General features: G+C 35.5%; 1 long non-coding RNA gene across 1 annotated transcript; it reads right to left on the bottom strand.

Annotated features, from left to right (window-relative positions):
- Nucleotides 1-7,083: 7,083 nt before the first annotated feature.
- LOC145669163 (uncharacterized) lies at nt 7,084-12,707 on the bottom strand. Its single transcript, XR_014128156.1, has 4 exons — nt 12,442-12,707; nt 11,571-11,744; nt 10,278-10,374; nt 7,084-7,320 (listed from the first exon to the last, which is right to left on the bottom strand). It is a non-coding gene; the product is annotated as an uncharacterized LOC145669163 (long non-coding RNA).
- Nucleotides 12,708-14,428: the final 1,721 nt, after the last annotated feature.

Raw genomic sequence — 14,428 nt, 5'->3', positions numbered from 1 at the left:
ACGAGGTTGATAGCCTTCCTTAAATCCGTTGATCTCTTTATACATGTCTCGAATGTTTTTATTTTTACTATTATTTTCAAGTTCTTAAATTTTAGCTTTCAAAAAATCGCGTTTCTTTGTTTGGAAGTTTCCCGCCTGATATCGACGAAATTTTGCGTAGTTATTTCATTCGGATTTTTTAGCCAACATAATTTTGCCTGTTTTCTCTTCTCTGCTAGATCGAACCATGGTTTGTTCCTACGTATTTTCGTGTACCAATTTTACTTTTGAGAGAGGATGCTTCGTAAGCAAAGAAAAGAATTCAATTGCTGGAATATTTTTTCTCCATAATCTTAAGGTTACATCTGTTAACTAAAGAGTATATGACATGCGTCAGATTTCTGTAACGATACATGTAGTGTTATTGAGATTATCATCATTTTGCTCAAACAGTATTGTTGCGTCATACATAATTGATATTCTTTCTTCATAGTTTTGGGGAAGTCATTTATATTATTATATTATTATAAAACAATTTTAACGTTGGTCTTTGTGGATGCCTAATTAGAAATATACCAATTATAAATATGCGTGTATTCAGATTTAAGAATGTGTTCACGACAGTGATTTGTAATACTGATATGTACAACTACTTCACCTACGTCGCCTAATATATAATATACTCCACAACAGTTGATCAGATTCATCTACCGTAATATGAGTTTCATCTCCCTTCTCTAGAATAAGGCGTACTTAGTATTTTGTTTCGAGGGGCTATGCCCAACACAAGGAAGGAAGTCGGAGTGCAATTGCCCATCTGAGTTTGAGAATTAAATATATTTTAATTTATGCATAAATTGAAGTTATAGTGGCAAGAATTGCAGACCGATAAATCCTATATATGATATGATACAAAAACTTATGAGTGAATCTAACCCTTTATTCTATTCATACAAGAAAAAGGAAGCATCCTCTTGGCCTTCCTAACTTCCTTGACTAATTATTCCCCCGGTTTGATTTTCTTTAATTCAAATATTCCCTTCTTTTAAAAATAACTAAACGATATATTTTTTTCCTTTATTATAATAACTAAAGTCCTGTCATGTTGATATCCGCGCATGTTGGTGTGGAACAACAGTTTCGCTTATCAACTCCTCTTAGTTTTGGTGTTACTGATGACGGCCGACTTGAATCACAACTGACAACGGTCGATAAAGTATGATAGGCGAAATGAAAGAAAATAACGTCCAGAAAAAGAAACAGAAAAGTAGAAAGGACGAAAGAAAGAACAAAAGAACGCAGTTCTTACATGGGATGAAATTTGACAAATACAGTATTATTTCTGAACAAAGAGCATAAGAAAATGGAAAGTCAATTGCATTCTTAGAAATGGTAAGAAGGATTATTGTTGTACGTGGAATGCGAAAAACTAACAAATTTATTTCGGGGGGGGGGGGGACTTGAGCCCGATAGCCTCCTAAATACGCCACTGAAGACAATTCTGCTCCTCTGATTCTTCACAGCATTGTTTTTCAACTTCATAAATATTTTGAACATCGCTTATATATATATAATTATATATATGAGAACGGTCTTACTCGTCCCAACCAATGTTGAAGACAGATTTGCGCCGATGCGTCCTACCCTTATGCCGTGTAAGCTAAAGGATATGGTAATGATAAGAATGAATGAAAAATAGTGTAATGAAGAAAATGGGAGGAAGAAGAACCCCGAGAAACCTCAGACACACTGTGTTTGTCCACCACAGAATCCACTTCGCGCGAGGAAATTCTGAAGTTCAGGAAACACAAATATAACATCAATTTATAATTTTTATTGTGAAGAGCTGCACAGAGACTGACTTATATACTTGTTTCTCTTTGACATAATTACAACTGAAGTCATTAGAGTAGATTGTAATTAATTTCTTAATTGTGACACTGTCATCCGAAGTGTTTACTCTGAGAATTGCTTGAAAAGTCAAGTAAATATATCTCATTTCTGTACACCGAGAATCCACCTGAGATACGATCTTGTGTACGATTACATCAAAAAGCCAATATTTTAAATTGTTCTTCTCTGATTTCTTCTCGGAGTGGTTCAATATCAAATGCGGGATTCAATTTCTTACATTGATATGATCTAGATTTTATCATCAAACGTCCGGAAGAATTAATGGTTGTAACTTAGAGAAATGTAACCTACCCGTTTCTTCTGCCATAGGTTTTATAGTCTTAAATCGTACACAGGGCTCCCTTGTGGCTATGTGGATAGCGTACGCGCCTTTGGTATGGGAGACCCGGGTTCGATTACCGGCGGAAACTCATGTGTATCGGAAACTATGTTAAGTTGTAGGCCCAAGGCTCATAGTCTTCTGCTGAATGGGATGCTTAACTCAAATCCACTCCAATTCGTGTACATTCCATCTTGTTTCAGAAATGCTATGGAGGGATTGCCGACCCTTGTATTTTAATAATCTCTGTGGGACAAATTTGATTTTCAGTCTTAGCGTCCCGTTCATCATCGAGGCTATATGAGACGTGGACCTACAATTTAACGTGGAATCCGAACCAAATAAGCTCCCGCCAAGAATCGAACCTGGGTCCCTACGCTAACCGCTCATCCACTAGGGAGCTCTTTGTGTGGACTTGAAAATACCCCAGTAACTATACATAAGTCACTAAATTTTTGTATTACCAATAGACTAAATTTTTCTCCTTTCAGCAAAGGTGTTTAAAAGATCGCTAAATCCAGATTTTTAAATCTAATTTTAACTTGATCTCTAGAAAGGTTATGAAATATATACATATATATATCTCGCGTATCGCGCTCCCTCTAGAAGGTTTGGGTCTCCATTTATCGGGATTCCTATACCCCCTTATTGTTAGTCCTGATGATATGCCTAGATTTAACGTTGGCTACACAGTCGAACACAAACAAATTGTAGGCAATATCAATTTTGAAAATGCACTTGGAGAGTTTCTAAGCAAACAAATTATTATATTGAGTGCTTGAACTCACCTTGAATAAATTTAACTGTGGCGTGAACAGCTGATAGCGTAGTAACCCAATAATGTGCTTGGGACAATTCGTATTGTATGCATTCTGTTTATAATATAATAGATTTGATCATTATAATATGCTCATCTGGCAACCCTTAGCTTATAAGTCGATTTTGTATAAGTCTTCACGATTGTGGTATAAGATAAGCTAGAGAGAACAATACCGTGGCAAACAACACCAAAATGGAGTCATGGCAAACAACACGTAATAGCAATTTGATATTTTACATGGTTTAGGAGATGTGATAATGAATGTTAATGTTGGCAATACTGCTAAAAATCGTGAAATTAGGAGAATATGTAGTAATCACGACTCCCAAAAACTGTTGGTCAAGTGTCAAAAGTACGAAAACAAACAACGATCGTTTTAAAAATTTCTCGCAACTACGTCATTTTAAGAAGTATTGCCAACTGTAACAAGTATAGTGTAATATCCAAGAGGTCGGGCATCCGAAAAGTATAACATCAGTGCAGAAAGGGAGCAATCACTCCAGCAAATAACAAGAACATTCATTTTTAACAGTTATAAATTCATCAAAATTAACATATAAAAACAAACAAATTATCTCATTGCGTTAGAGCATGTACGATTTATTGAACTTTTACATCATGTCTCTCCGGTCTTCATAAAATAACCAACTTTTTTTAAACATATACTGAGTAAACGTTAATGTTATTTTAAATGGTTACCTCGTTCAAATCCTCAAATATCTGGGCGATGATTTGATTACTTTCTATTAATTACTTTTAGTTTGTTGCTTGATATTCATAAATACTTCCTTTCTGTATGCTTTTTACTAGACTATCCAGTTATTTGATGATAATACAAACAGAGTTCGGTGTTTTCCGTTTGGCAGATTTGTCAATTGGCAGATTTGGTAATTGGCAGATTTGGTAATTGGCAGATTTGGTAATTGGCAGATTTGGTCATTGGCAGATTTGGTAATTGGCAGATTTGTCAATTGGCTGATTTGTCCATTTTCACGATTGGCGCATATGGTCATTTTCGCGTTTGGCAGATTTGGTAATTGGCAGATTTGGTAATTGGCGGATTTGGCAATTGGCAGATTTGTCCATTCTCGTCATTGGCGCATTTAGTCATTTTCGCGTTTGGCAGATTTGGTATTGGCAGATTTGGTAATTGGCAGATTTGGTAATTGGCAGATTTGGTAATTGGCAGATTTGGTAATTGGCGGATTTGTCCATTGGCTGATTTGTCCATTTTCACAATTGGCGCATTTGGTCATTTTCGCGTTTGGCGCATTTGGTAATTGGCAGATTTGGTAATTGGCGGATTTGTCATTTGGCGGATTTGTCCGGGTCCCGCTTGAATCACGTCTGCAAAAGAAGCACTGAAGTCACAGTTTGCTGTACAACAACTAAGTTACATTAAAACCAACTTTTCTCATCTGCCTCAAGCCATCACTGAATTGGAGAAGTCTCTTCCACTAACAGAAGCTCTTCAAATTCTTCAAGAAGTGAAACGGAAAAAAGTACCTGGGGAAGTTGGAACAAAAATTGCGGACAAGTTGGAGGCGGTTTTGAAACGCAGTCCTGATTTCACACAGATACAACTAGTGGGCCAAATTCTTCGTGGAAACAATGTCCAAGAAATTTTGCTATGGAATCCCGAGGAATTAGCCAGTATGAAATATGCGCCTCTTACATCGTGTGATGTGGAACGCAGTTTTTCTGCATTCAAGAGAATTTTGTCAGACGACAGGAAAAAGTTCACAACAGAAAATCTTGCCAAATATTTTGTTGTTCAGTGCCATTACAGAGAGTGAAGTGACCACTTTTCGTTCTAGAGAAAACATGAAAAGTGCCGGAAAAACAATATTTGAAAATTCCCAGACAGCAATTTAAACTTGCTGCAAGTTTGCCCAAACTTGCTGTTGCAGGTCAATTTAGCTTGCTACAAGCTTGGGGCAAGCTAGTTAGTTACATCAGGGCAAGGCTTGCTGCAAGCTTGCCTTCACAACTGAAACTCAAGTCAAATTATCTCAAACGCAAGCCAAGTATAAGCGAAACTCATTAATGGCAAGCCTGATTAAGCTAAATGCAAGCGAAAGACACGCCAAACAAGCGATATGCAAGCTTGCGCAAGCGAATTTAGATCTACTGAAAACTTAATGACAGGTGTAAGTAGCGTAGTTTACTTTGCACTTTGCTTGTTTTTAGCTAATTTAGGCTTGCCTTTGACTAAGATAGGCTTGTCTTTAGCTAACGTAAGCTTGCCTTTGGCTAACGTAAACTTGTCTTTGGCTAATGTAGGCTTGTCTTTGGCTAAGGTCAGCTTGCCGTTGGCTAATGTAGGCTTGTCTTTGGCTAAGCTAAGCTTGCCGTTGGTTTAACTATAGTTGTATTAAGCTTTCTTTTGGTTGGGTTAGAACTGCCTTTCGCTTCGTTTAGCTTGCCTTTGGTTTAGTTAGGGTTGTCTTTGGCTACATTTCGCGTACTTTTGGCCAGGGGCGTACGCAGGTGTGAATCCTAGGGGTCCTGATCCCCCCAAATCACTTTTCTATAAATTTAGCATAAATTTAGGTGTAATTTTACTTATCTTAATATAATTGGACTTCATGTTGAACTTGATTCCCCCCGAAAAGATTTGAACCCTCTTCGAAATAAATTCCTGCGTACGCCCCTGCCTTTGGCTAATTTCCACATTTACTTCTGTAGTTGTCCATTATTGCAGACCGTTTCCCCTTTCGAAAAGTGTCATTGTGCACCATCAGAACAAATGAAAACTGATGGACTAGAACCTTATCATCCATGTTAATTCTACTATATAAGTTGTTATACGAGGGTTATCTGACAAGTAGTAAGCTTACCAATAAAAGTACGAGTTGTTTGAAGTATAAGCAACATACGACCTTCTTGTTTCTATTATAGTCCACATAATTATGAATCAAATATATATCTTCAGATACAACAGTCGTAATTAATTGACCTAACGATCCCTTACCTGATATTGTTCCAGAAGAGGCTATCTGGAAAGCGGACACCCGAAAGTACTGTGAAAACATGTGAAGAAACCATCCTAATACGCAACGTAACACGATGGGTAGTGTGTTCGTTGTGCAAGACGTCAAAATGAAATTGAAATGTTATTTGTGGTTTAACTTGTGCTCCATAAAGCCCATTTGGCGCGAGGTAGAACGAACCAGAGATCCCACACATCAGAGGGAGCACTACCAGTGAACTACTACGAAAGCTCGAAGATCGTCTGAAATTGTTATACAAAACCGCAGAACATAATTCAGAACTATTTGAACATGAATAATGATGTCGGAGCATTTTCAATAGGACTGATTCCGATCAAGATGATTTTGGTTCACCTATGTTACCGTCATTCTACATTTACCTTTATTTAAAACTGAACTAAAATGATGCAGTGAATTTCTGTTGTAGAGTTGTGTGAGAGACCAAGATAAAAAAACCGAAAGTGGAACAATAAAGGCAGAGAAACGATGAGAAACACACATCATACTCCTGTGAGATCTTCAGACCCAAACTCACTGCCTCTCAGCTCATCCTCGTGTATTTACCACTATCCGTATTGGCCAGGGTATAAGCTGCACATTTTATCCAAATTCCAGTTGTCAAAGTTTGGATGCGTCTTATATTGCAACCGTACAATTATAAAATTTCATCATATCGTATGCTGTTAAAAAAAGGTTGATTTTCTATTTTGAAATAATAATAATGAACAATAGAACTGTTGAAACTAGCTGCGTTATAAATACCACAATATTATCCAACAACAGCACTGTCAAAACAGTCGGCATTATTGATAATATTCTGATTTATCATTGCGTTTAATTTGTTTTCTTCATTTGGTTTATATACAGATATTTTTTTTTCCTTTTCAAATTTTAAGATGTAGCTTATATTCGGGCCGATATGGTATATCTACCGACAGTGCATGATATTTACCTCTACGCTATTCGAACAATTTCCTATAACTTCATCCACTGATAGCAGAATCTATTGACTATGCTAAGTAATACTGAGAAGGAAATAAAAAGAGAAATTGGTTAGCTCTGAATAAATCAATTTTATTTGGTAAAAATCTTCTATGTATAATCTTCATAATCTTTGGTAAAATCTTCAAAGGTTTACATTGTAATGTCAAATTTTAAAAAATCGTAATAGTTTTCTTTTAACATAGATCATGTATAAATCAATAAAATACAGTTATAAAATAAAAAAAATATATAACATCCTCCTGCTTCAACCACCATTTTCTCGGTCCATCGAGGCGGTTTTCTTGAACTCCCTGGAAAATACAGATGCGAATTTAATGCATTAACTGAGCAGTGTACTTTTCTCGCTTCAAGATTTACATCCTAAAAGCATTAGTAAAGATATTTATATTTAATTTCCAAAATCAGACTTTCTCGCAATAGAAGACCTACTAGGTCGTATCTATCGTAACAGATGACTTACCCTGTATTTACCGTTGTTTATGAATAATGTGATTCGTGTACAGATGCAATTTAAGCTAAGCTGGAAACAAAGCAAGTGCTAAATAAAGTAAGTAAATAGAGTGTGAGCAACGGAAGTAAATTCAAACTGTGTGGTTTACTACCGTACAGATTGTTGTCAAATTAGTCACTATTCAATATAATGGTTTAGACGCAATTTTTGGTGTTTGCAAAAGTCTGTAATCCCAAAATTTCTGATTTCTTTTAGTAAAAGAAAAAAAATGGAATTGCAATGCCAATGAATCGTCACGATATTTGCCTCGTGCAAGTTAACAAAAGATCCAAAAAATTTTCTCTATACCAGCTATTTAAATTTTTAATATGTAACTACAAAAAAGGAAAGAAAAAATTAAAGGAAATATTCAATATTACGTCCCAAGGTTATGTCCTGTAGGCTAGAGACGGTGGTGATAATGAGTGAAATAGAGAAATGAAAGTGAGAGGAAACGGAGGAAACTCGAGAAAACCCTGGCACACAGTGTTTGTCCACCCCGAAGCCTACTTGGCGGAAGCTGAAATCTAACCAGGGATCCACATACGGGAGGTAAGCACATTGGAAAACTCCCAAAAGAGGGCGGGGTAGGGAGACAAAAAACTTACGTGTAACTGAGGACAAATTCAATCACATTATCTGTTCTTTGAATCTCGATAGCTGAATTACTTTATTACTCATCTAACTTACAAGGAAAGGACTAAGTCATGATCGCCAAATGGATGTCTACGTATGTTTCTCAACAGATACTAAAATTAGAAGCTCAAAAAATCAAACCCCAATTGCAAATGTGTGTGTAGATTTGTATTAATTTTGTATTGTATGCAATTAAGTCATTTCATAACACAGCAACATGTTAAAAAATTGAACTGCCTGAAACTTTGTACTTAAAAATACTTGTTTTTCGGGTTTTCGGACAATTTAACTTTTTTCTCTCTCTGGAGAGAGCGGTACAAGTGTAAACAAAAAAATATTATATCCTGTCAAACAAGAGTTGTAAAATAAAAATTTTGATACATCATTTTAAAGCTTTGAAACTAAGAAATCTGATTCTGTATTGAATATGAATCAGTTTGCAGTACCTAGTTTCTGATTGGTCAAAAACCGTAATAATACCCTTCGTGAATTCCCGCACAACAGATATTTTGTTTTCTTTGAAAATTAAGGAAATCTTTCAAATGTAACCGTATAAAAACCGCTTTAGATATAGTAAGAGAATATAAAAACATTATTTGTGTGTACAAAGTTTCAGGCAATTCAATTTTTCGGCATGTTGCTGTGACATGGAATGACTCTTAACACAATACAAAATCAAAACAGATTTGCGCGTTAAAAATATATTAGAGTACACTTGCATCTTAGGTTTCATTGTTGAGCTTCTAATTTTAGTTTCTTTCGAAATACACATGCAGATATGCATTTGGCAATCATGACAAAGTCCTTTCCTTGCTAGACTACTGTCTTACAGGAAAAAATAAATCAATACTTCAGAAGCAAAAATGTATTTCACTTAAGTATTGTAAGACGTTGTTCGAAACAAAACAAAACAAAACAAAAAAAATCCTTCTGTAGTGATAGCAATGATTTTAGTTTCATATACAATTATTACCAGTACAATCCATCACTCTTAAAGAGAAATTAATATGGATAGAATTAAAAGTGATTTTAAATGCCGCTCATTGTAGATTTGGAAATACTTTTTTTATAAGACTATTCACAGAAGCAACCACTTTTAATAATAATGTTGTTACTGTTTGCGCAATATATCATTACCTTCCTTATACATTATCTTGACATAAATAATGATATATTGTCGAAACAGAACAACACTATTATTCAAAGTAGTTGTTTTGGTAAGATTTTGTTTTATTAAAAATGCATTATTGTCGAGAAGAAAGCTTAGCTCAAACGATCTTGATCTTACTAAACCTCTAATATCTTATTATCAAGATAGCAATCTACAGTTATGAGATGATTCTAACACTTAATATACAATCATCAGTGGCGTATTTAGGGGGGGAGGCTTCCGGGCTTAAGCCCCCTCCGAAATCTTACTTACTATAGTAAAGTATATGAAATATCTTGCAGAATTTTCACACTTTCAGGCAAAGCTCCCCCGAAAGTTAGCATAGCCCTTCCCGAAACAAAATCGTAAATACGACACTGACAATCATAATGTATTTGCAATAACATTGACTTTGAATTACTAAATTCTTGAACCTGCATGATCCTTCCTAGTGAAAAAAATTTTTTTTTCATTAATCCTCATTCTATACTACCTAACACGTAAAATTACAAAGTTACAATTCATGATACAAATAAGACACCTATGTGACATGATTTTATCTCTTCATCAGTAGGGCTCTGTGTTACCTATGAGCATCTAATTAATCATAAGCAGACAACACACAAGACAGTTTATAGTGGTATTGTCTAATGCTCTACAGCTTAGACTTTAAAACCCTAAATCTGAGTTGGTGAAGTGACAAGGAAGCAATAATAGATTCTTGTAAAACCTAAAATAATCTTTCGTCCTTTTAATTTTTTTCGGAAACAAAGGTTGGTCCCAATTCTCTCAGTGCTTAAATTCACAATACCATTTAATCAATCACACGGAGGAAATATATAAAACTTCCAGAAAGAACATATTTTTATTTTATACAAGATTCCCAAACATTCTGCAGGTGTGGTACTAAAAGGAAATTGCTTTCTTTCTTTCTGACAAACTAAATTTCCCGAAAAAAGAAAGAAACTTACCTTCTCTGTGACCGATATTTTGCCTGCTGGAGCCAGTGGCACATTAACTTCTTAATCTTGCTTTCGGTTTCCTCCCCATAGATCTTTTTGACTGCAGCTGTAAAATAAATAAATAAATGAATATTTTTTTTCAGTAAGATATAACAAAAAAGAGGCAACATTTTTAGAGATTATTCATAAAACAACATATTCTACAGTGAATGTGTAAGTAAACAACTTTCCACTAGCTGCATACAAAAGTCATACAAAAATCATAAAATTTCTACCTTTACGTATCCAATATAGCTATGTTTCTATAGCAAAGTTTCAATCCATAACTTGTACCTTCTTCAGTGCTGAAAAGCAACGTTGTTTTACCTCTTAACATTCTTTGGTTTGGTGAACGAAATTTATAAATGAAATGAAATGAAATCTTTAAGTTTTACGTCCGACGATTATTCCGGTTAAGGTAAAGGAGACGGTGATGAGAAATGAATGAAGAAAGTGGGAGAAAACGGAAGAACCCCGATAAAACCCACGAGCACGGTGTTTGTCCATCACAAAGTCCACACGACGCGAGCTGGGATCGAACCAGGGACCCCAAGCATCGTAGGTAAACTCTTTATCACTGAACCACCACTCCCCCTTGAACGAAATGTAATCCATGTATGAAAAAATAAATAAGTAAATAAATAGATGTAATTGATCTTCTGGTTTCACCAAACTACAAAATATAAGAGTTAAATCAACGTTGCTTCTCAGCACTGATGGTAAACAATGCATTAAAACTCCGATGGAAACATTGTTATATTGGATGCACAAAGGTATGAAAATGTTCCCTAATATGGATCTGATCATTTCCTCAAGTTATTGTGAATTAAATGTTTGCTAATTACAAAGATAGCAGCAGGTATAGAAACTACACATTTTCATTGTTTTGTGAATATAATAAACTCTACTTAGGATGGAAACTACACGTCTTCATTATGTTTTGTGAATATAATATAACAAACTACACTAGCACAATAAAAACAATAAATTTGAAGAAAGTAAATTCATTGCATTTGAACGGATGGACAGCTAGGCCAAAGAACATGCTCAAGTGGTTATACGTTTTTAGTGCATAGATTCCTAGCTCCATCCTTTGTGGTTTCTGGACGTCAAGCCGCTACCCCTTAATTCAGATAGCTATCTAACTACTTCATGATGTTGGGCTAATGCCGAAAAATACATTTCACCAGAAATGAGTCCAGGATCGCATACAACAAAGACAAACTACTCGACTACATGGAAGCTCAATGAGAAAATATTTACCATATATTGTCTTGCACAGAATTGTACAAGAGAAGGGCCTCTTAACAGTATTGCTGGGAGATACTCTCCCAGAAAAGGAAAATTGCACCGCAAGAGAATCAGCAATCAGTCTTCTCAAAATGTTGATTACAAGAGATTTCACATCAAGCTCTCCAATGTAGCCAATATCTTCACCTGTAAAATTAAAAAAGAACAAAGTTTTAATACTCTCAACTGTTTTAAGATTTTATTCTATACTATATATTACTTTGCTCGTCGTCAGTGCTCGAAGTAGGGGGCTATGGCGTACACCACCTCAGCACGATAGTGATCAGCGTTCCCCTATTTCTTTCTGATTTTTTCGCGTCCCGGGACGTTCACTTGCTAGCTGTATGGATGGATAATATGCTTAAATGAAAGAAATGGGAGAACCCTGAGAAAATCCACGCATACGGTGTTTGCTCGCTACAAAGCCCACTTGGCGCCGGTTGTGCTGTGAAGCAATGAAAACTGTTATATTAAATTGACTAAATCTTATTACATTTGTTAAAATGCCCCCCCCCCCTCAAAAAAAAAGATAAAAGTTGTGACTGATGAACCCAGTTGTAAAAAAGAAAATGTGAAGAAGAAAATAAGAGAAACTACCGAGACGTAAGTTCAGAAGTTACCGGAAAACGTCAATGCGAATTCATTTCTACACCATTATCGTAAAAAAAAAAAAAAATGCTAAACAATGAATGTTGGAGAGTAAGTGTAGTGCTTGAAGATGAGGAACGAGGAACGGAAATTGAAACGACTGCAGCTTAGAAAAAAACACGCATCAAGATAAAAATACTATTGGTATTGCTAATGGCGTATTCCATCGTTTCTTAAAGTAATTGTGTATACTTACTAATTTTGTCTGGTATGTCCGATTCTCCAGCTTTTTTTCATATGTGTCGAATTCTTCCATTGAAGTTAATGGAAGCACTTGGAATATTTGATCATCTTCTTCAGGAATACAGCTGGAGTTAATTTCTGTTGCTCCTGCTATCAGTGAGTTTAACTTATTTTCTACAGCAGATACTCTTTTGTATACTTCCGTTACCGCAGAAAGTATGTGATTCATTAATCTTCGATCAGAATCTGAAATAAAGTCAATTATGAAATTAAATAATAAAGCAATCTTAAATTTGACAAGTCAGTACATCAGCTAAACATGTAATGTGAAAATTATAACAGATACTTCTTGACGTGTAGCATAGTCTAAACTGCTGTACCAGTTTTCTGGTAAAACTTATTATTCATGTTGAATCACACTGTATAATGAAAATATATCCTATTTAGTTATTTTGATCACTGTAAAATGCAAAGTATATATTCAAATGTTCCGAATGACTCCAAATTGTGAAGATTAGAAAAGTGTTCTCTGATTAATTTCCTGCTGCGTCACTCAGTTGTAAATGGATGGTTGATAAAACTAAATGCTATTGGAAAATAAATTTCGACGGTCCAATAATATACCGAAGAGAAATACAAAGGGTTGATTTATTTAAATCGAATGACTTTCTGGAAATACTTTATTTAAATCAATTTACTGTTCTCAAAATAAGAAGACAATGCGGCATTTCTGACCATTCTGGAACTTAGTCGAATGTGAGTCTGAAACTCGAACCTTAATCCTTACTATGTGACGATAGTGCCATACTAAATAGTTCGACTAACATATATTTCCTGCAGCAGTCAGGCCTTTAGTATGACGCTAATCAGATGTCAAAACGACTTTGCATAAGGCCCCCTGATCTGTGGATCTACTAGTATTGAATGTCGAAACAAACCATTTTTCCGTTATACTGATGCTCACCTTTGCCAACGCGCCTGCCTTATACAAATCTTTCCCAGACAAAAGTTTAATGCAATGCTAAGTTGTAATAACCACCTACCACAAGTGTTGCTGCATTCACATTTATAGGTGCATGAATTTGTAAAATTTACGGAACAAAATATGTAATATAATTTGGAAAGCTCACTTACTAAGGAACCCAAATATCTGGACACTGAACCTGTGAGTTCGATATTTCTTGAGAAATACATTAATAAAATTTCTGCTAATCAAACATGAAATCACATAACAGAACACAGACAGAGTTGGAAACTCATGTCGCATAACGGTCCTCTGCCATTATTAAGGCAGTAGTGATCAAAAGAAAAGTAAGTACCTTAACTATACAGTTAGTATTTCTCAGAAATACCTTACTGAAAGTAGTACTTCTGAAGCATAAGGGCCTAGCATTTCTCTTTGATTGCGAACCTAGCAGACAACGTGTTCTGCGGGCCTCTAAAATGCCTTCGTTCGCTCGGCAATATTGTATAAAACATTTAATTTAGTAGTATTTTTTGGCGAAAGCTAAACTAACTTAACGAAAGTAGGCATGTTTAAGAAAATAGTAATAAGTTCTACCAAAAAATTCTAGATCCCCGAAAGCCGACCTATGCCTAACATACAGAGTACGTGCACATCCATAAAAGGGGATAGTGCAGTTTCCCGTAGTATCCTATTGCGTAAAGATTATATATATGCATTCACGAGCATCAAATGCACCCTTACTTCCATAACAAGACTTTCTGAAGGGGGAATTTCACTACCCGTCATCCATTCACGTACTATTCTGCTTTAAGGACGCACTATTACCTTCACGAAATATTAACAACCATTTAACAAATCTCTTTTGGAGGATTCCATTTAATGAGTCAGGTGACAGAGGTATAGCGCTTTCCAGAGAGTCCCTCCTATACTTTGTAGTTAACCAACACAAGTGGACATTTCAGTAAGGTTTTCAGATGAAATATTGGTCAAGGATAAGGTACTTCCTTTTTCCGATTACTAACGAAATGCTCTC

Source organism: Thermobia domestica, chromosome 13, assembly GCF_964235325.1.
Source record: "Thermobia domestica chromosome 13, izTheDome1.hap1.1, whole genome shotgun sequence".
NCBI lineage: Eukaryota > Metazoa > Arthropoda > Insecta > Zygentoma > Lepismatidae > Thermobia > Thermobia domestica.
The sequence above is the reverse complement of the archived record's forward strand: the minus strand, read 5'-3'. Positions and strand labels throughout refer to the sequence as shown.